General features: G+C 38.6%; 1 protein-coding gene across 6 annotated transcripts in view; it reads left to right on the plus strand.

Annotated features, from left to right (window-relative positions):
* The window catches only part of SYT1 (synaptotagmin 1), a 399,960-nt gene that overhangs the window by 245,375 nt on the left and 132,145 nt on the right, over nt 1-22,440 (plus strand). Inside the window, exon 4 of one of the 6 annotated variants that reach the window (XM_067469113.1) lies at nt 7,646-7,765. The exons of the other annotated variants lie outside the window; for them this stretch is intronic. The gene's annotated coding sequence lies outside the window, so the exon portion shown is untranslated. The remainder of the gene's footprint in view (nt 1-7,645; nt 7,766-22,440) is intronic. 6 annotated transcript variants of the gene reach the window in all.

Raw genomic sequence — 22,440 nt, forward strand, 5'->3', positions numbered from 1 at the left:
CCACTGTACGAAGGTTTGAGCATTCTTTAGCATTTCCCTTTTTTTGTATGGGGATATAAGTTGATTTCTTCCAGTCTTATGGCCATTCTTGTGTTTTCCATATTTGCTGGCATATGGCATGCATCACCTTGTCAGCATCATCTTTCAAGATTTTAAACAGTTCAGCTGGGATCCTGTCATCTCCTGATGCTACTTAAGGCCCATTCAACCTCACTCTTCAAGATGTCTGGTTCTAATTCACTCACCACACCGTCAAAACTATCCTCGATATTATTATCCTTCCTATACAGATCTTCTGTATAGCCTCGCCATCTTCTCTTGATCTCTTCAGCTTCTGTTAGGTCCCTGCCATCTTTGTTTTTTATCATGTCAATTTTTGCCTGAAATTTACCTCCAAAGCTTCTAATTTTCTGGAAGAGGTCTCTTGTACTTCCTATTCTGTTGTCTTCTTCCACTTCCATGCATTGCCTGTTTAAAAATAGTTCCTTATCTCTTCTGGCTAACCTCTGGAATTGTGCATTTAACTAGGCATATCTGCCCTTATCACTGTCTCCTTTTGCTTTCCTCCTTTCTTGGGCTACTTCCATTGTCTCAGCAGACAACCATTTTGCCTTCTTGGTTTTCTTTTTCTTTGGGATCTACTTTGTTGCCGCCTACTGAACAATGTCTCAGATTTGTGTCCATAGTTCTTCTGGGTCTCTTTTTACTAAATCTAGTCCTTTAAATCTGTTCTTCACTTCCACTGCCTATTCGCTAGGAATGTTAGTGAGATCCAGGCATGTAGCCGGGGGGGGGGGGGGCTTGAGGGGCTTCAGCCCCCCCCCCACTCGAAAATCTCAAGGTGGTCCGTGAGAAGGCCTTACTGGTACATTATTTTAACTGTTATGTTTATTCATATCATGATCTGATCACCATGCTCAGTATATCCCATATGCATGGGGGTATTGGGGTAATGATACAAAAGGTTTGCTAGGGTAGACCTTCTTTCACTCAGACTCAGCCCCCCCCCCACCCCAGAATTAATCTCAGCTCCCCCCGAATCAAAATCCTGGCCACGGGCCTGGTGAGATCATATCTAACTTGTCTTATTTATATGCCACCCTGTCTCCCCTGGGGGACTCAGGGCAGATCATAACAAACAAAAAGGCAAACATTCAATACCTCAGTGAAAATAAGTACAAATATAATAACCCAGAATAACCCCACATAAAAGACATGTTAAATATAACAAGTATAACTTAAAATGTAATCTATCAAAAATGATTGCTAACATAAAACATGAACATAAAACATCCAAATTAATTTACATTACTTCAGTAGAGAGTATGTTATATAGTCAATAATTAGTCCCAGAGACTTCTTTAAAACAGTCTGTAAAATACTTTTATCTTGTGAATATAATTGGATAAGAGTGGATTGTATATAACTGGAAAAAAATGTTAGAGACAACATTTGTCACAACATATTATTTAAATATTCTACACCAGTCTTCTTGTATTATTCACAGTTGGAGCTTGCACGCACTGTATTGTTGCAAACTTATATAAACAATGCTGGGCACTCATGAAATGTTGAAACACAAGTCAATATTTGTGGTTTTCATCTGGGCATCAGAATCCAAATTTGCTGCCAGCCCAGCAAAATCTTAGTTCAGTTTAATCAGGCACAGAAGAACTGGGAAGGTCATGATCAGCCTACCAGTCCCTCATTTGCTTCTCACAACAGTTGTTTCAGGAACAAAATGTGGAATGTTTCAATGTTAGAACATGATTGAGTTAAAATATCTTGACAGCCATGTGGCTGAGTAGATGACTTTGGGCCAGTCATTATCTTTCAGTCTAAATTACCTCACAGGACAGTTGTGAGGATTAAATATGGAAAGTGAAATTACTGCAGAGGTTGTGCGTTCCTTGGAGTATGTAATTAAATGATAATAAAACAAGTAGGACAAACTATAATAAAGCACTTCAATCCATACTTACTTTCAGCTGGCTAGTATCTGAGTTCAGATGGCACAATAAATCAGGATTTGTCATTACAAGAACAAGTCTCACCCCAGACTCAGACACCTTTTCCTCCCCTTTCCTCTTTCAGCACAATCATAATTATTTGTATATTTTTAAATTTAGTAACGGCATTTTGTTGTGTGATTTGAAAAAGCCGAACCTTACCTCGGGTTTTTTTTAAAGAAGACAACTTTAAACATGGTTTACAGCATGAGTTTCTTGCTAACCTTATTACAATAGATCACTAAATAGAAAAAAATGAAAATGAAAATGGAGAGTTCCAATCTTTAACACTGCAGGCATAGGACCTCGTCACATGATGAAAATTCAGTGTCCTAAGATGCTTCTGCCCCGTTGACCCACAGAGCCCATCACCCGATGTAGCCTTAGTTCCAGCAGAGTCTGTGGGTCAACTGGGGTGGCAGCATTGTAGGACACTGTAGTGTCAACACAGAGCATCCTCATGTTCCATTTGGAACAATGTGGCTACCACAGGGGGAAACCACATGGCCAAACTTCCCCACACGTGATGAGGAAGCATAAGCTGGTGGCAAGGCAGGGCATTGGGCACCAGGATTGCCCCACTGCCTCCTGATTCACCATGGAGGCTGGAGAATTGGAATACTGGATCTCATCAATGTGATGGGGTCCATAGAGAGGAGAGCAAGAAAGAGAAAGCCAACTTGGCATGCATGGAGAACCAGACTTCCATGAACTAAGCTACTTCAGCAAAATTGCATTGCATAAAAGAACAAAAAATAACTTTCCAGAATTGTTGTTTCCCTTGATAGCAAGAACTACATATTCTTTGCTGGGTTAAAATTATATATGCATTGCCGAAGAGTTGAGGCTGTTGGTGTTGATGTCATCGATCATTTGATTTTATATTAGAGAATTGATTTCAGGAAGGTGTTCAATCTTCCAGCTAACAGAACTGTCAACACTAACAGTGCTAAGAATCTGCTCGGCATGATGCTCTAAGCATGGCAGAGGGAAGAGAGAAAATTTGTGCTATCCAGCTTTAGTAATGCCATAGGTTGTATCCCACTGTGAATCTGACACATATGTAACCACAGGCCTTGTATTGATTTTGGAGGGGGAAAAGGTTGTCACTGTAGAGAGAAAAGGCTCATTCTAACCAGCAGTTATATATTGCTCCTTGAATGCTGAAGATATGGTGTCCTCAAAAGAGAAGGGCTATTTTCAGAACAAACAATAAAAGAAGTATAACATCCCATGAAGAAATGGAGCTGCAAACAGTGTCTCAGTGAGCTGGCTGAACACTGGGATGTCCTTGGGGGTTTATTAACCATATGGAGTTGAGAAATACATTTTCAGAAAGAAAAAGGACAGATGCAAATCCCTCAAGACTCAAAGGATCTCACCTTCCCCTCTGAAATAGGAGAAGGGATAAGAGGAGGGGAAGACATCACACACCCCAGAGATGTTGTCATGCAAGCAGATGCAGACAAAAGCAGCTCATATTCACTTCTTAAAATACTATATTTACACAAGGCTGAAAAAATAAAAAGATGCCCTTAAATCTGTTGTAAGCTTCCCAACTTCATGGATGAAAAAACCATATCTGAGAAATAAACTGCTTTTTTTTCTTCTGTTGGAAAGTGCAGAAATAAAGGACTTTAAAATCTAATTAGAAGAACTATTCTTCAAGAGTTTTCTAAGTATGCTTGATGACACTATCTGTGAGAAAAATTACAAAAGGTGACAATGAAGTAATTTGTTAAAAACTATGGTTTAAGAATCATGGGAATTAAAATTGTTTAACACACCTAAGAACTCAATAGCCATAAGATCCTGGGTCCACATGGAGCCTCTGGGATTGAGTCCAAACAGTAGCTAAGACAAGAAGTGAATATAGAGATAAACCATAGAGATAAAACCATAGAGAAAACAAGAGAGCTGAGATACAGCTTGAAATACAACTTGAGAGCTTGGCCTTTTCACAGAACATCAAGAAAACCAAAGTGCTCTTTCAGGAGGCAACAGCAAATCCCTTTGCAATGCCAGAAATACAGTTTAATGGTGTGATGTTCGAACACCTTGGCCATTTCAGTTACCTTGGCAGCCACCTCTCCACAAGTCAACATTGACACTAAAATACAACCATCTGACTTCTGTGAGTGCAGCATTTTTCTGAATGAAGCAGAGTGTGTTTGAGGATCGGGACATTTGTAGGGAGACCTACTGTTATACTCTTATGAAACATGGACTGTCTACAGAAGTCACACTCAACACCTGGAACGTTTCCATCAATGTTGCCTCCAAAAAATTGCAAATCTCTTGGGAACAGGCGGACAAATGTCAGCATGCTGGAAGAAGCAAAACCCACCAGCATTGATCCTCCGCCATCAACTTGGCTGGATTTTCCATGTTGTCTAAATGCCCGATCACTGTCTCCCAAAGCAGTTAGTATGCTCCCAACTCAAGAATGGAAAATGGAATGTTGGTGGACAGGGAAAAAGATTTAAAGATGGGCTTAAAGCCAACCTTAAAATCTGGGGCATGGACACCAAGAACTGGGAAGCTCTGGCCCTTGATTGTTCTAACTGGAGGTCAGCTGTGACCAATAGTGCTGTGGAATTTGAAGAGGCACAAATGGAGGTGAAAGGAAAAAACGTGTCAAGAGGAAGGCACATCAAGACAAACCTGACCGGGACCACTTTCCACTTGGAAATGATGTTGTCACTGTAGAAGAACATGTAGATCAAGTATAGGTCTCCACAGACAGCTACGGACCCAACACTTGGACATTACACTTGGAAGACAATCATACATGGACATGAGTGATTGCTGATGATGATGACAGCTTGAAATACAGAAAGCAGGGAAACAACTATTATAAAGCTATTTTCCTCCCAACCCTGTTATACTCTTGTGAAACATGGACCGTCTACAGATGTCACAAGATGTCTTCTACAAGAAGAATATCCAATGAAAGAAATCTTGTCCCAATTAACAGACATTACAGATGGAATGAAAAATTTTAAGGCCAGGATTAACAAGAGAATTACACAAGCTGAAGATTATTTAAATAAAGGGCAACAAGATATGAAGAAAAATATGCAACGGATGGCAGACACAATGAGTGGTATTTTGAAGCAGCATGAACAGCAAAAACAGAAAATAAAGATAATTGAAGTGGCACAAAAAGATGCAAGTAGAGTACGCACAAGTAGAGTACGCTGGAGCTGATGTGGTCTGTTCAGTGTGGTTTTCTGAATACGCACCCCAAGAAACGTTGCCTAGGAGAATATCTGGGAGGGCAGGAAGAGATGGCAGCCTCAATAGATCCTGGATGAAGAAAACGTTCAACTACAATGGCAGGCCACTCTACATAATGAAGAAGAATTGGATGATCATCTACTAAAAAAAAGAAAAAAGAAAGAAAGAACAAGGACTGAGAATACTTTATTTAAATATAAATGGACTAACCTCACTAAACAAGAGGAGAAGAGTTTTTCATTATTTGCTATTACTGAAATTCCCGCTCAAGATTTATAGATTACAAAAATGATGGATCTGACAGAAACTGACAAATTGATCAGATTTATACAATTGCGATACGATTTATACAACGGGTGCTGGGTACAGGGAGCACACCACTTCGCTGTTACACCAGCTCCACTGGCTGCCAATTAGCTTCCGAGCACAATTCAAAGTGCTGGTGTTAACCTATAAAGCCCTAAACGACTCCGACCCTGTTTACCTCTCCAAACGTATTCTCCCCTATGAACCATCAAGATTATTAAGATCGTCTGGAGAGGCCCTGCTCTCGGTCCCACCGGCCTCGCAAGCGTGTCTGGTGGGGACGAGGGACAGGGCCTTCTCGGTGGTGGCCCCTCGACTCTGGAACTCTCTCCCACCAGAGATCAGAACCGCCCCTTCTATCCTGACATTCAGGAAGCAGGTGAAGATGTGGTTATGGAGACAGGCATTCGATGAGTGAGCCAACACCCCGAGATATGGATGGAGGATGATGAACATCAAATTTAGTGGGACGACTGACCATTGTAGTGTATTTATTGAATGTAATTGCTGTTTTTAATGTTTTAATGTTTTATTGCAATATGAAGTATGATGTTTTATTGACTGTATATGATATTATGGTTGGAAATCGGTCTGAGTCCCTCAAGAGAGGTGAGAAGGTCGATATATAAAACTTTTAAATAAATAATAAATAATAAAATAAATAAATAAATTGCCATACCCTCCCAAATTTGAAGAATAAATCTAATACTGTAATAATTAGAGATGGACAAACTGACTAGGCGTATACCATCGCCAGATTCTTCCAAACCTGAAGAATGGCAGCCTTTAATTGACTATTTAAAAGAAGAAATGAAAATGAAATCATTAGATTTCTATAGCACCAAGGGAAGATTAGTAGTACATGGATGTAGAAATAACAAGAAAAGAAAAATAGAGAAGTTGGTGACAAGAATAACAGGATCCCCATGGTATCCAAGGAATCTTGAAAAAAATAAACTACCAGAGATATGTTTTTATGATAAAAAGAATAGTTTTTTTATTATGAAGAAGACAGCAAAACCAGGGTAGGAAGCATTAGTTAGGGCTTTCTATTTTCCCTTTCTCAACTTTTCTGTTTCTTTGTTTCCAAACACTGTATAACCACTTTTCTATCCTACTGTTTTAGATTAGAAAAGAAATGTACTTTTTATTTACTCTTTTCTTTTTCAACATTATAGAAACTTTGTTAGTATTAGGCAGCAATGGAAGAAGACAAAGATGCAAAATGTTTAAAATGCCCCCTTCAATATCCATTCTTGTACGCTTCCCTGTTCCTCATATTGTTCCAATAAAATTATATGGGAAACATATAATTACAACATTTATTGTGTTTAGCAAGGCTAAGTTAAACCCTACTAATGAATGTCGCATGCTTCCACTTTTCCCTTTGCATAAATCCCAGCCTATTAAGAGATATACATAACTACCTGTGTATCCTGATTCTGTTACATTTGAACTGCATTGGAATTATCTATGGAAGCATCACAGTCTGTTCATGGTGTTGAATTGGTCTTCAACTGCTAAATGAGATTGTTGATTGAAATGATGAAAAGTAGCAGTGTTTTGAGCATAATATCTTTCTGTAAAGAGTCACCAATGCAGGTCCCTTTTAGACTGCCACATATTCCAGTGAGTCTACACTGCCATATAATCCAGTTCAAAGCAGATGATCTGAATTTTAAATGGCAGTGTAGAAGGGGTCCCAGTGATGGACTGTCATTACATTTGTTTTCCTATAAAATCTAAAGCATAGCAGTAATGGCATGGTGGTGTATGATGCTACCTCCTGATGCTCCTGACTAAAGTTACAGTCATGCCAAATTGATAGACAGATGTAGGAAGGGGGCCATTGTGGCAGCCCTGCCAAAAACAGCTCATTAATTAACTCCTTGACTTGTAAAGAAATATAAAATGAGTGTGACAAATTGAGCCAGGTGCAGGGGAAGTTATTATTTATGGCTTCTATTTTTAAATTAGCAGCTGTGTTTAGTGGAGTATGCAATGGCTGAGAGTCAGCAGTGATACCTTTTATATAGCTACTGTTAGAAGTGCCATCATGTGACACCATTCTTAATTGCTGTTTTCCAAAGGTAACCAGCACTGTAAGCACTCCTTGGCTTTAATCGGATTTATGGCTGCCTAGTACTTGGTACAGACTGATTGCTGGAGCTATCTGGTCAAGTTTGACTACATATCTTCCATACTGTTTGGTATGACATTCTTGCTTACTCTTGTTACTGGTTGTTGAATCCCATAAACGAGATTAGATGGGGCATGATATATTTATTCCTGTGATATAATCTCCCTGTTTTCACTATGTCTCTTGTACTGCTGCTTCTTCCCCAGAAAAATCCAGGTTCCTCTTCTTTACTCCTAACTATTGTAGTGGCTTTGTTGTTATTACTGCCTGGGGCCTGGGGACATTTACTTCTAACAGTCAGAACCCGACCATCAATTGACACCCGGATGACCTTTTCATCAGGCCCCACACAGATTGTGGAATGACCTGCCGGAAGGGATTTGCATCTAATGGGCTGTCAGAATGTAGAACACAATAAAATAGTTGTCTCTTTCGGTGGGCGCTGCCCAGTCAACTTTAAACTATGAATTTGAGTATATAAATATTTGTTCTATATTTAAATATATGTATTTGTATGGTCCTATTTATCCATGTCTATTGTTGTGGCCAACAACAAACCATGAGAAGAGATGGATAATAAAATGTTATTATTATTGCTATTTCTCATCAAGTCAACTTTGATGAGATGGTCAGAAATGTTTACCATTTAGTTTATATTATTTATATTATTTAGTTTTAACACCATCTATTCCTGAAAATGGAAGATGTAAACATAGTAGTACACATGCTGATAACCTCAAGGTGGGACTTCTGCATTGCAGTATACATTGAGCTCTTTTCTCCTCCGTGTGATTCTTGCGTGTGGTAGCACAGCATCTTCTTCCATCCAAGTTATTTACACAGGCTCAGATAGCTTATGTGTGTTCAATTTAGATGCAAGTAGAATTTGAGCACCAAGAGCTTGTGAAGGCTTGTCCCTGTAAACAATATGGAGCTAGATAAACCAATTAATTGTTTGTCTACTTTCTATGGGAGGAAAGTTACTGTATATGAGATCAAGAACAGTAAAGTGATTGTATTCCCTTCCCTACATCCTACCATCTGGAAACTTTCAGAATGTATGAAAAGGTACCATATTACTTTCATCAACTGAAGGCAGTAATGTGCTTGAAATGGTAACCAAGTATTTGGATATAAACCTCTTATTCAGCAAGTTTGTGTAGTAGTACTATCAAGATTCAATGAAACTAATGAGGAATTATTACTTGTTTTCTTGATGAAAGCAAACCAATGTGCTCAGCTTTTTTCAGGTCTACATTTTATATCCTACAATGTTGTACAGATGCCATTTTGAAACAGTTATCCCATTCCATCCTCATTTGGCATGAAAGAAAGATTTAAACAGCAAGAGCAATTATGCTCAAGTTTTTAAAAGAAATTACAATGTTTGTGTGAGGTTCTCCCCAAGGACACTCAAAACAGGCTGACAACCACTTTGATCAATTTAAAACAAAGCAAATTAAAAAATAAAAACAATTGAACAGTAGTATGTGTGTTGTGCTAAAAAATACAGTTAAAATACAATAAATACAATTAAAATGCATTTTAAAATACACCCACACCCCAATCCCACCACAGCCACCCCAGTAGCATGGCCCTTATCCATTTTGGTCTCTCTTGGGAGGGAGTTCCACAGTTTGGGAGCAGTCACTGAAAAGGCTATCTCCTGTGTTCCCACTAAATGCACTGGAGCGGGTGGGGGGACAGAGAGAAGGCCCTCCCCAGTCTATCATGAATGTCTACTAACTTCATAGAAAGAGATACTGCCCTTCAGATAACCTGACCAGAACTTTATAGGGCTTTGTAGGTTAGAAAAAAAAACAGTACTATGAATTGTGCCCAGAAATGTGTTGGCAGAATATGTATTGCCATGTTTAAGGTAGAGCCATTCCAAATACGTTTGGGATAAATCCCTTTATGAAAATGTGGAATGCTGCTGCTAGCATTGTACACAATACTGAACTAGATAGACCAATGGCTTGATTCATTTGTAAGGTCATTTCCTTTGTCAGGAGTCACACAAACATGTCACAACTGTAGGAATAATATCAATGGGATTATCTTCACAAGGGCCTTTCTTTTTTTTTAGTCTTGGTTTTGAGGTAGGAATTGCTACTTTCTCTAGCATATAAGTTATGTCAAGTAATAGATGTGAGGAATGAGAATATCTTGAGTCTCTTAGACCGCTCTGAGCCATTTCAGATAAAAGACAGGGGAATTCACAATAATCCTTTTTGTGTTTTTGTCTGAACAGTTATTAGTTCTGTCCTGTGTTTGAATTCAAGATTTATGGGGAGACATCATTTTGAAGTACCCATTGTGATTATGGAGGTGTGAATGAAATGTTAAATGAAGTGTCAAATTAAACTACCAGGCATGTAAAGGCATTAGAAAAATAGACATTTCCCCCAGATGGAAAGAAAGAAAGAAGAGAAAAAGTGGCAAAGAAATGTTTAAGCATGTCCATAGATTCCATATTTAGTTTGGATTAACTACTACCTTGTTACATATTTAATTATTTAGGATTGTTTACCTTTCTTAGACCCCACCCCCTTGGTGGTACAGCAAGTTAAACCACTGAGCTGCTGAACTTGTTGACCAAAAGGTTGGCGGTTCAAATCCAGGGAGTGTGGTGAGCTCCCGTTATTAGGCCCAGTTTCTACCAACCTAGCAGTTTGAAAAGATGCAAATGTGAGTGGATCAACAGGTACCGCTTTGGTGGGAAGGCAGTGGTGCTCCATGCAGTCATGCTAGCCTCAAGACCTTGGATGTGTCTGCGGTCAACGCCAGCTCTTCTCTCTAGAAATGGAGATGAGTACCATGGAGATGAATTGGACATGACTATACTTAATGTCAGGGGAAATTTTTACGTTTACTTTTACTTTTTCTTTTACTTCGACACAATGTTGATTTAGAACATCATTTAGAGAAAATGGAGAACCTAAAGTTAAAGGTGTGTGTCTCAAGTCACCTGTCAACATATGGCAACCCCTTGAATTTCATAGGCAAGAATTTTCATATTTTAAATTAAAATGCATTAAGGTGATCATGATGTTTTGTTAGCAAGGTGCTTTGGTGGATTTATGAAGATAGAGAGGTAGACAATCAGGCCCTATAACCAAGATCACCGTTTCCCCCATACCCACAAGCCATGCTTCATGTTGGAGCTTGGAAAGGTTATTTTCTTGGTCTGCACTAATTATGATGACTAAGGGAGTGCAACAACACCAAAAGCCAAAAGAGAAAAAAAGGGCTGTTAGAGACGTCTAGATGTGCCCATTGTTTGAATTTGTTCATAATGGCATCCAACAAGATCATAGCAGGGTGGTCCAGAAAAAGTGACTTCTCAAAAGTAACTTCTCAAAGCTCAGTTTCAAAGGTTCATATAAAAAGAGCTCTTCTGTTGATATCAGTAAATGGATAACATTATGTGGGAAGGAGAGGGTTCTGAAAAACATTGGTATTGAATTGTTACAGTGATTTAAAATTACATCTGCAAACTTCTAAGAGGTAGTCTAAAACTTTCATTTTAAATACATTTAGGGTCCTTCCACACAGCCAAATAAACATAGAATTATAAAGGCAGATAATCCACAATATCTGCTTTGAAATGCGTTGAATCCACACTACCATATGATCCAGTTCAATGTGGATTTTATAGAGCTGTGTGGAAGGGGCCTTCATTACATTTTTGAGTCAAAGTGAGTAACAAAGTTGTGATAGGTGCAAAGACCAAAAAAAAGTAAGATATGTGGATCATGTTATTTTCAGAATTTGGAATGCTATCTTTAAAATATAATTTATTTTCACCCTTCATTAACAGTAAAACCTCTAATAATGTCTTTTAAAAGTACATCTTTTGTTTTCCAAAAGTAATTAGGTACAAGCAAGTATATTATCTCCAATATCTGACCACTTTGCATCGAAGTTCCTCAAGCATTCTGAACAACAAGCAGAACATGTCAGAGCAAACTAGATCCTGCAGGATCCCCAAAATGTGACACATTTTCAAGATGAGCAATATCTCATCCGGATAAGGAACTCTGGATCAGTGTCAATGACCACTAATTGCTCTTATTTTAGTGTGACGGTAGATCTACTTTTCCTTTTTTTCATCCAAACTTTGAAGGAGCTATCCAAGATGGTGAGGCTATTTTGAAAATAGGGATCAACACTTTGGATTATGCATGTTCAGACTAAAACTCAGAGTATTTATATCATTCCACTTACATGGATGCCACAAACTGTCAGGAACTAAAGGTCCTACTGATCAAGGCTGGATCTATGCTGCCATACAATGCAGTTTGGTCAGTGTAGACCCATATAATGCAGTTCAGTGTAGTTACACTGAATTTTATGGATCTGCACTGACCATATAATGCATTTCCAGACTGCATTATATGGTAGTGTATATCCAGTCTAAGGTAGAATCTGTCCTGTCTAAGTTATTTTCAGATTGCTAGCCCAAGGGTCAAGGTAAATAATGACCCAAGAGAGAAGATGCCTTAAGGAAAATTGGCAGGGTGAGATACCTCCACTGATCAAACCATGACCCAAAAGTACTTAACATACAACTGGACAATGAGGGGAATGGCCAGTTTAGACTGAGATGGAGGGACACAGCATTATGTCATCTCAATTTCCAAATCTCTAAATACAAGCTGTGTACAGTGAAGAGACTGAGAGCTGAGATGGAAAATGAAGCATGTAGGTCGGAGTTTCACTCTAAAATGACTCTCGTTACACAAAGATTCAGGGTGAATGGGATATAAAATGTCAACAGGCTGTAGGAGACACAATTTCTCTGGAACTGTGATACAGAGTTTAGCCTTTATCTAGTCATCTGTCATTCATATGTCAAGATATATTTTCTTGACCTACAGGATAAAAGTAATTTACGCAGATGTTATGTAAGATATTCAGAGTACTTTATTTGAACCAGGGTCCTTATTTTATCTATAGGACCCTTCATTTATTGATGGTACAATTAAGTTAGATTGTCAGCAGTGAAAATCTCAAGACTCTGACACAAAAGGACCCACAGCACTCTTTTTAGAGACAGACTTCTTGCCTTCCTAGTGTATATGTGTGGATCTACAATGCCATCAAGTGGCTGGTCTGGTTAGTGTTACACTAGTGCATTCATTCCCTATCTATTTATCCCTATTTACTTCAGTAGTTAAAATGTTAATATGATGGGATTTCATCTGCTTTAGCCATCACATACAATATATTTCTCTTGAAACCAAAGCTTTCTATTTACTGAAGCCACATAGCAGTAATTATTGAAATGATCCCTTGGCACCTATTTATGCAACATGTACAAAACTCTCTAATACCACCTTTGGTTGCATCTAGTGGCTTTTAAATAACTATAATAGAAAATATGCAGAGCATAAAAGCAGGGAAAGTCTATTGGCAGAATTTAGATGAACTGGCATACTAACTCTAGCAAAATGATAATGCAATGTTAAAGGACAGTAGGTAGCTACAAAAATTGAAAATTATGCAGGTTGCCTTCATTAGCGCAGTTGTAGCATAAATAGACTTTGCATAAGAGCAACTCTGGTTGCTTCATAGCTCTCTTTGGCTTTTAAACAACAAGTGGACTGTTCAATGTGAACTAGTCTCTGTCTTACCAATTTGCGGTAATAATTAGAGCTGAATGAAAATGATACAATCATTGTGGGTCTGGACTAGTTTTAGGGATTTGAGAACTAAATTACTATTTCAGACTCTGAAACAAGGAAGAGGAAGAAGGTGAGCCTATGTAGCCCATCTAATAAGTCTGAACATGCCACATTTGATAAATGCAAATAGGGATCTATTTGTAATGTTTTCTTTCTCAAGTATTCCCAATACCAGAATTACTGGTTTCTTAAATCTGCTGTATAGCATCTTTTTTGTTCTTTTAATATTTTGTTTTCTTCTGATTTAAAATTAAGTTAATATTTGTTCATGGGGTTAAAGTATATTTTAAAAATACTTCTGCTCATCATGTAATGTTTCCCTATACGTTTTCACCCCTCTTGATGTTCTTATAGTCTTTTATTCACTATTGACAATAATAAGAGAAGATTATATCCATAATCAGTCATTTTTCAGATGAATCTACTTAAATCAACTGGCCCTAAGCTATGACTAGGGATGTATTTGGACTGTAGAATCAATGTAGTTTGGCACCAATAGTTTGGCACCTGGCAGTGATAGTTTGGAGAGAAACTTCCAATTTGCTACTAAACACATTTCAAAGTGCTGGCTTTAGCCTATAAAGTCCTAAAGCAGTGGTTTTCAACCTGTGGGTCCCCAGGTGTTTTGGCCTACAACTCCCAGAAATCCCTGTCAGTTTACCAACTGTTAGGATTTCTGGGAGTTGAAGGCCAAAACATCTGGGGACCCACATGTTGAGAACCACTGCCCTAAAGGGTTCTGACCCAGCTTACCTGTCTGAATGTATCTCCTCCTATGAACCATCTCGGAGGTTAAGATTGTCAGGGGAGGCCCTGTTCTAAGTCCCATCATCCACACAAGCGTGACTGGTGGGGATGAGAGTCAGGGCCTTCTCAGTGATGGCCCCTCATCTGTGGAACTCCCTCCCCAATAAAATCAGGTCAGCCGCCTCCCTCTTGTCCTTTAGGAAAAAACTTAAAACATGGTTGTGGGACCAAGCATTTGAGCAGTAGATGCAGCAACAAGAATGAAAGTGATTTTATGTGACCAACAATGGACTGACCTTGGATTATGATTTTGAACTTGCATAATTTTTAAATGGATGTTTTAATAATTGATGTTTTTTAGTGTTTGATTTTAACTGTAATTGTTTATTTGTAATTTATGCGTTGGCATCTAATGCTTGCCTGTTGTGAAGTTGCCCTGCATCCCCTTCTGGGGGTGAGAAGGACAGGATACAAATGTGTTAAATAATGATAAATAAATAAATAAACCAGGACTCTTGGCAGAGACCGCTAAAGACCTTGCAAAATTACAACTCCCATAATTCGTAGTATTAAGCCAGGCCACATAGTAGTGTCAAATTGTATTAATTCTACAGTGTAGATGCACCCTAAGTTAGAGGTCCTTTCACACTGCATAATAATCGCACAATGGTGCCACTTTAGCTGCCACAGCAGAATCCTTTGGAAAGCTTGGAGTTTTAGCTTGATGGGTTTTAGAACTAATTGTGTTGCATGAAAAAGTAACAGCTGCAAACCTACGGTCACTTGTTCCAGGGGCCTTTCACACTATACTGTACTAATTGTGTTTTTGCTTTAACTGTCATGGCAATGGGAATTTAGGAAAGGAATGCAGAATTCTTAGCCACAAAGTTGTAGTGCCTGAGCAAACTACAGACTCCAGGATTCTATGAGACCTAGCCATATTAGTTAAAGTGAAATCATAGTGTTCCATTTGTGTACCTGGAATTGGTCCTGGGTCTAACCTGTAAAAATAAGAAATAATAATTTGTCGCTGTGTGCTATTAAGTCATTTCCAATTTATGACAACCCTAAGGTAGAGTTTTCTTGGCAATACTTGTTCCAAGGGGAGTTGCCCTCTCTTTTATAATGGCTTCATTCTCTGCCTATTTTACCCTTTCAGCACCCTTCTGATTGCTCTGAAGTTTCGCAGTCCTCTTCAATTCATATCCTTAGCAAGATCACTCATAATGATCTATCACTCTCTTCTGCAGTAAATTGGTTTCCTACTTTTCCTCACAGCTACATACATCTAATAATATTCCCAATTGCAAGAATCCTCATGTCTCATTTCCATGTCCTTTCTCCCTGCTCTCTTCAAAGCAAAACGTAGAGCAAGTATGGATATTTAAAAGGCTTCTCCATAATTCTGTATCTTCCATAGTCATTCCTGGAACACCACTGTTGAATATGCAAACACATGCTTATATTTATAGGAAGAGTAGGGTTGAACTGAATTTTCCATGTTTAATGTTTCTTTCTGTGACAGTTGAAAAACACTTCATGTTTATGGCAAATTTAGCACTCTTTACAAATTTCTTGGTTGTGTCTTGTTGATTATCTTCTTTATATCTCAAAGTAAGCATCCTATGCAGAAATATTCTGCCCTAAAGTTCATCCCAGATTGCAGAGCAAGCAGTGGGAATATTACCTTTTATTGTCATATAATATTGGAGATAATTTTACCTTCTATAACCATGTAAAGCTTGGTGTGTATACATTTTGTCAATGAATTTGGGAACAGGGACAAGAAATCTAAAAGCATTCAAACCCCAAGATTTAATTACTATAACTGAATGCTACAACTGGAGCCACAACACCATAACCTTGGGTGGGTTATGCCACCACTTGATAGTGCAGCTTGGTTTTATCCTGAGGGGATGTGCTGAGACATTTCAAAGGAAAGGGGAGCAAACATTTTTCTGCAGGTGTTCTGTATCACATAATGAACCTATTATTCTAATTCCATAGAGTGACTTCACCTGATTGCAATTCAGAATGTAAGAATATGTTGATGGATTGCACACCTGACGATTCAGCTGAGTCTTATATGGATCATCTGAGAATTAGCAAATGTCAGCCTATTTTCTTCTTTGAATTAAGAATTATGGACTGAGTGGTCTTATTCTGCAAAATCTACACATAGGCTCATTTCATTTACCTTTCAGTTGCCTTTATCTTTATGAAGCACCTTTTAGATAAGTGTAATTATTTAATTTTTGTAAGGACATTAAAATATTGATTTGTTGGCAATTCAAGGAGGGTTGTAGCAATAACTAACTTCAATAAAACCATATTCATCCATCCATCTATCATGTCATTCATTCCAATATAGTGACTTTCTCGTGGTCCAATTACTTATCATTGCTGTCTGGCTTAAGGTACAAAAACAGACCCACTTGGGTAATAAACAATTCTGGGAAAGAATTCAGGAGGCAAGGCTGCACATGATTCAGAAAGTGAATGAAATGTTTACAAAAGGAAAGGTATTATGGTAAGCATCTGAAGGCACAAGGAGCCAACTTTGAGTCCAGTGTTTCCATAAACTCATTTTTGTTTCAGGTTCCTTCAACATCTTCGGTTAATGGAAAGGCTGAGCACGTTTTCTTTTGTTGCCTTTCTTCAAGTGAGCTATTATAATGGCATTTTGCACAATGTGGTGGATCCTACTTTTCTGATAGCTTTTCTGATATTGTGCTACTGAGGATTTTCAGTCTAGAGCAATAATAAACCAACTATTGGAGATAACAATGAGACTTTATTTTCATATACTATGTGCCATCCCAGGCTAGTTGAGTAAGATACAAAACAATCTCCTACTCAGCCTGTCATGCAAGCAATTACTGGGTAAATTTCACTCCTTTTCTGCTTTTCTTTCATGAAAATGTATTTGGACATCATCCAGCCTGAGGAGGAGTCCAGAGAGGGTAAAATTGCCCCTGCTTCAAGGTTCCCCATCCCTGGGTTAGATTATTATCTGAACTGGGCCAGTCATTCTCAAACATTTACACTGTATTCCTTTGAGGTAAAAAAAAAATTACATAGTTGGAATGAAAAATATGAACTAATATGTGTATATGTCTCTTCAATGGTTGGGTAGAAAATGTTATTTTTGCAGATGTAGTAAGAAAATGTGATGGTGTCCAATCTCCTCTTCTGAGAAAGTAAGAAAGAACTCTTCTTCCTTTAAAGTGGGACAAGAGAAGAATGATAGAGCATCCATTCATCCACTGTATCTTCATTCCCATTCTATACTCTTCCTATTTCCATGCATTTAATATCAAATTGTACAGATAGCAAAATATATACACTTCATGCTCATATATAAGCCTACAAATTTCAGTCAAATACCACCTGGAAAAAAAACTGGGTTGACTTATCCATGGATCAATGTAAGTACTACTGTAATAATTATTATTATCATCATCACCTTTATTTGTATTTCTCCGTATCTCCCCGAGGGGACTCCCTGAGGAGACTCAGGGTGGATTCCAACATAACAAGCAATACTGTACCTTAAAACTTATTTTAAAAAGGAACTTCTCCTTTTGAATGGTGAAAGGCACTGATAGAACCAAAAAGAATCGCCAACCCCTTCTACTCTCTCCATCGTAACACCACTTCTGGCCAGTTTGAATACATGAATGGGGAAATGGGCAGCCATTTCCCCACTTCACAAAATGACCTATCCCAGATCATATCAAAATGTATACTTTTGGCAATAAAACCTGCCCTTGAGTTCTACATGAAGTCAACATATGCATAAATATATACCGTACTAAGTGCTATGAAGTAGTCTATCTTATATTGCTGCCATTTATTTGTTTAGTTTCAAGGGGAGGCGATGTATGCTTCAGTATATATTCTTTCTGTAAGTTCCTCAGTAGTACTCACAGCATTTCAGTAGGAAGCATATAAAATCACAACACATTGTTACAGTCAACTGGCAGACAGTGCTTCAGGGATGCAACCCACTGAAGTTTGCTGCCTAACGGTCCCCTACTGATTATGGACTCGTGGGACCTATATGCAGGATAAACAAGTAATTAGTCAGACAATCCCCAAGCATTCATCAGGGTTCTCCAGCCATAAGTGATAGCAGAAGATGCTTTGTGTGGGAGGGAAAGACTTTGAATTGCTGAGATTAAAGATTGCTAGAAATGAAGTTACATTATGCTCATTTTGCTAAATGTTACAAAACATGTTACATAGTGTTCTAAGCGTTTAGTGACGTGTGGACGAACCCCTCCCAAATGTTGCTGATTGTGCTATATCTGTTTCACTAAAAAGTTCTAGGAAGTTTGAAAGCTTATTGGATCATAGCAAAGTGGTCTTCTTTAACATACTTTTTATGAAGTGAAAAGCGTTGGGGAAATAACACTTGGAGACAGCCAGATGCTACTGCATTATCCCACTCTCCTCTCTCTGGTGTTGTTTGGTAGTAATTTCTTTCACAGATGTGATTATGATTTGCATTTAGAGAATATTGGCTTAGAAAGAAAAGATGTTTTTACACTCCTGGCAGTTATTGTCTTAAATACTTGAAAAGGTGACAAAAATCCCATTCTCTGGTAACTGGAGAAAATATTGGTACACTCAATACATGTTAATACATGTTAATGCATCTCCATTCTGTTAGAAATGTTATTCATGCAATTATATTAATTAAAATAATGGTTACCTGGAAACACAATTTATTTTGTAGAGAATAGTTGGGCTGAAGAAGATGTGAGATTTGCACAGAGCACTCAAAATCTCTGTAGTGTCCTGGTGCATTGTCTGAGGTGAAAGATGGGGAGGGAAATATATGGCCCAAGAGAAGCTTATTGGGGTTTTTTTTAATTGTGTGGGTATACACTTGCAATGCAATTGGATCATATGCACAGTATAAAAATAGTGAGATGAGATAGTAATGTAAAATAATGTAAAGGTTTCTCCTGACATTAAGTCCAGTCATGTCCAACTCTGGGGGTTAGTACTCATCTCAATTTCTAAGCCAAAGAGCCCGCGTTGTCTGTAGACACCTCCAAGGTCATGTGGCCAGCATGACTGCATGAAGCGCCGTTACCTTCCTGCCGGAGCAGTACCTATTGATCTACTCACATTTGCATGTTTTCAAACTTCTAGGTTGGCAGAAGCTGGGGCTGACAATGGAAGGTCACGCTGCTCCCTGGATTCAAACCTGCAACCTTTTAGTCAACAAGTTTAGCAGCTCAGTGGTTTAACCCACTGCACCACTATGAGAAATAACTGACAAGCAAAGTTAAGAAGAGGAATTCTATGTGGACCACACATGTTATTTTTTTCCCACAAGCCTAACTGGAGGAGTAAGCAAACAACGCTTGTTCTATGTACTAGAAGCAAAAGAATTAATTAGTTGTACACAATGCAAAACATGGTGGTGTTTGGACAGATATACAAGATTTTCATGATACACGCTTGACCTAGTAAATGATTTAATGACCTCATGTGTTTTATAATATAAACAAGAAAGGCATACTGTGAGGAATGGTTTGTCGAATTTCAGTCCATTCATTCATCAGGAGCCCCTGGGTTAAACTTTTGTGGCAGCAGGACTACTGAACGAAACATCAGAGGTTTGAATCCAGGGAGTGAGGTGAGCTCCCATCTGTCAGCTCCATCTTCTCATGAGAGAAGCCTCCCACATGAGAGAAGTCTCCCACAGGATGGTAAAACATCTGGGTGTCATCTGGGCAATGTCCTTGCAGATGGCCAATTCACTCACACCAGAAGCACTCCTGACATGAAAAAAAAAGTCCATTCAGAAATCACAGTACAGGCAAGTTATGAACAAGATAGGTTCTGTAGGTTTGTTCTTAGTTGAATTTTTATATAAGTTGGAACAGGTACTTTTTAAAGTGTAATTCCAACTGGGGAAGGTGGGAAGCTTTGGCTAGCATAGAGAAGGTCTTGTTTTGCAGTCTGTTCAGAAGATTTCATTTTCTGTTCCTGTGATAATTGGATTTAGAAAAAAAGGCTCGTTGTGGAAACAAAGATTGATGATAAAGCTTCAGTGATAACTCTTTCCCCATGATAACTCTTTCAGGAGTTTTCCTTTGTAGAGGTAGATTTCTCTCACTTCCTGTGTCTTACCCCATTCTTAACTATGAGTCGTTTGTAAGTTGGATGTTTGTAACTCAGGGACTGCCTGCATACTGTAGCTTATGATGAGAATCTCATCAAATAACATGAGAAGCACTGTTCAAGGAGATGCCATGAAGGGACATCTGCCATGTTTTTACAGACTACTTTAATCCAAAAAAGTTAGGAGGAACTACCTTGGACTGGAAATTGCCTCCACACTCCCTAGGCAAGAGGTGGCTAAGTTTGTCACATGGGACACATATCTCTGGACTATTTTTTTTAGTCCTCAAGGCCCCCAGCATTTTTTTGCTCCTAAATCTCCAAAGATGATCTCTCAGAGGTAGACAGAGCACTTCCAGTATGTTATTGAGCACCCACATGACCTCCCAGGGATCAAAATGATTTTTAAAAAATAGTTGCCTCAAAATATCTTCTATGGGCTCAGGAAGCTTGGCACCATTTGTGGACAAGACTTACTTTTTCTGTGAAAACGTATAGGGAAGCATCATTCTCAAGATCATCTGGAGGGCTATTCACTGCTTCCACAGTTGTCCAACCTGACTAGAAGGCATTGTGGCATATTGGATAATTAAGAATAAATAAATAAATTGGGGAAATGGGAGCACATGAGGCTACAAAATATGCTCACACTGACCATACTACAATATGATTTATTGTGATGTCTGAAAAAAAGCTGTAATCTCAGGTATTTCCAATTCAGCGATCAATCTCCTAATCACACTTTCAAAAAGAAAAAAAGAACCCAGAATCATGCAAATACTAAACCACCACATCTTTCATGATGGAAGGCATTTTCAGATTATTTCATTACATTACATGTTAGTTGCATTGGGATTGCTTTTTATGAACTAAACATTCACAATCAATTTTTTAGCTTTTCATAATTTTGGTTGGCTTTATTAAAGGTATTGATTTGACAGTAGTCAGATATATGTGTATAAATTGATACTTATGTGTGATATTCAGCAAGGATTTTATTGACGCAAATTGCTCATGGATTGTAGAATTGCACTAAAATTATTTTGGAACAGCAAGAAGTCTCAGTGGATGAGATTAGAATTTCATGCCTAAATGCATTTCAACGATTTGTATGCACGTTCCTTGCCTTCTGATGTGACATTAGGGAAATGTTTTATTGCAAAAAAAATCAACTGCACATATGCATATTAAAGTTCAGGATACAAAATGTAAGTATTCAAGGTAAGTATGACACTCCGGTGAGTAATCTGGCTGCTGCCCGCTGGACTAATTGAAGTTTCCGAACAGTCTTCAAAGGCAACCCCATGTAGAGTGTGTTGCAGTAATCTATTCGGGATGTAACAAAAGCGTGGACCACTGTGGCCAGATCAGACTTCCCAAGGTATGGGCACAACTGGCGCACAAGTTTTAATTGTGCAAAAGCTCTCCCAGCCACCGCCGAGACCTGGGGTTCCAGGCTCAGCGATGAGTCCAGGATCATTCCCAAGCTGCGAACCTGCGTCTTCATATTATCATAGGATCTCTACATCCCACAACACTGGAGAAATTACACTGTTTAGCTGGTATCACACCACCTGATATCTGCTGGGAAGTAGCAGCCAGCAATGAAAGACCAAGGCATTGACATATCCACCCATCTTTTGTTCAGATATCAGCCAGCATGCCAATGCCTTAAATTAAGAAACAGCTTCCTAAGGCCTACAAAGATACTTACAGGAACACATCAGCAAGCAAGAGTCCAAAAGTAGCAAGTTAAAACCCAGCACCTCAATCAGTGGCTGAGACCGAATGAGAAACTCCCTCCTGGGCACACAAAAAAGTGGATGACCTGGAATGTGTTGAACAGGCTGCGCTCTGGCACCAGGGATCCATGTTATTGTAGCCTTTCTTGTTTCTCTGATGTGTTTCCAATTTTTCTTTTTAATTTTTTTTTCTAAAATTCATACCAGCCCCAAAGTTGTTGGATGCAGAAGGATGGGGTAGGAAGGGGAGTGGGAAACAAACAAAATTTCATCTTGAACAGTACAAGATAGAAAAAAAGGAAGTGATATATGCACTGCCATGAGTTTCCTATCTCTATCATCTTAAGTTACCTTTCAGTATTTCTGCTTCATGGGGAAACATATCAACCAACTTGTGCATACACCTAGTTTTGGCAGGCTGTGAT

The sequence above is a fragment of the Anolis sagrei genome, chromosome 5 (assembly GCF_037176765.1).
Source record: "Anolis sagrei isolate rAnoSag1 chromosome 5, rAnoSag1.mat, whole genome shotgun sequence".
Taxonomy (NCBI): domain Eukaryota; kingdom Metazoa; phylum Chordata; class Lepidosauria; order Squamata; family Dactyloidae; genus Anolis; species Anolis sagrei.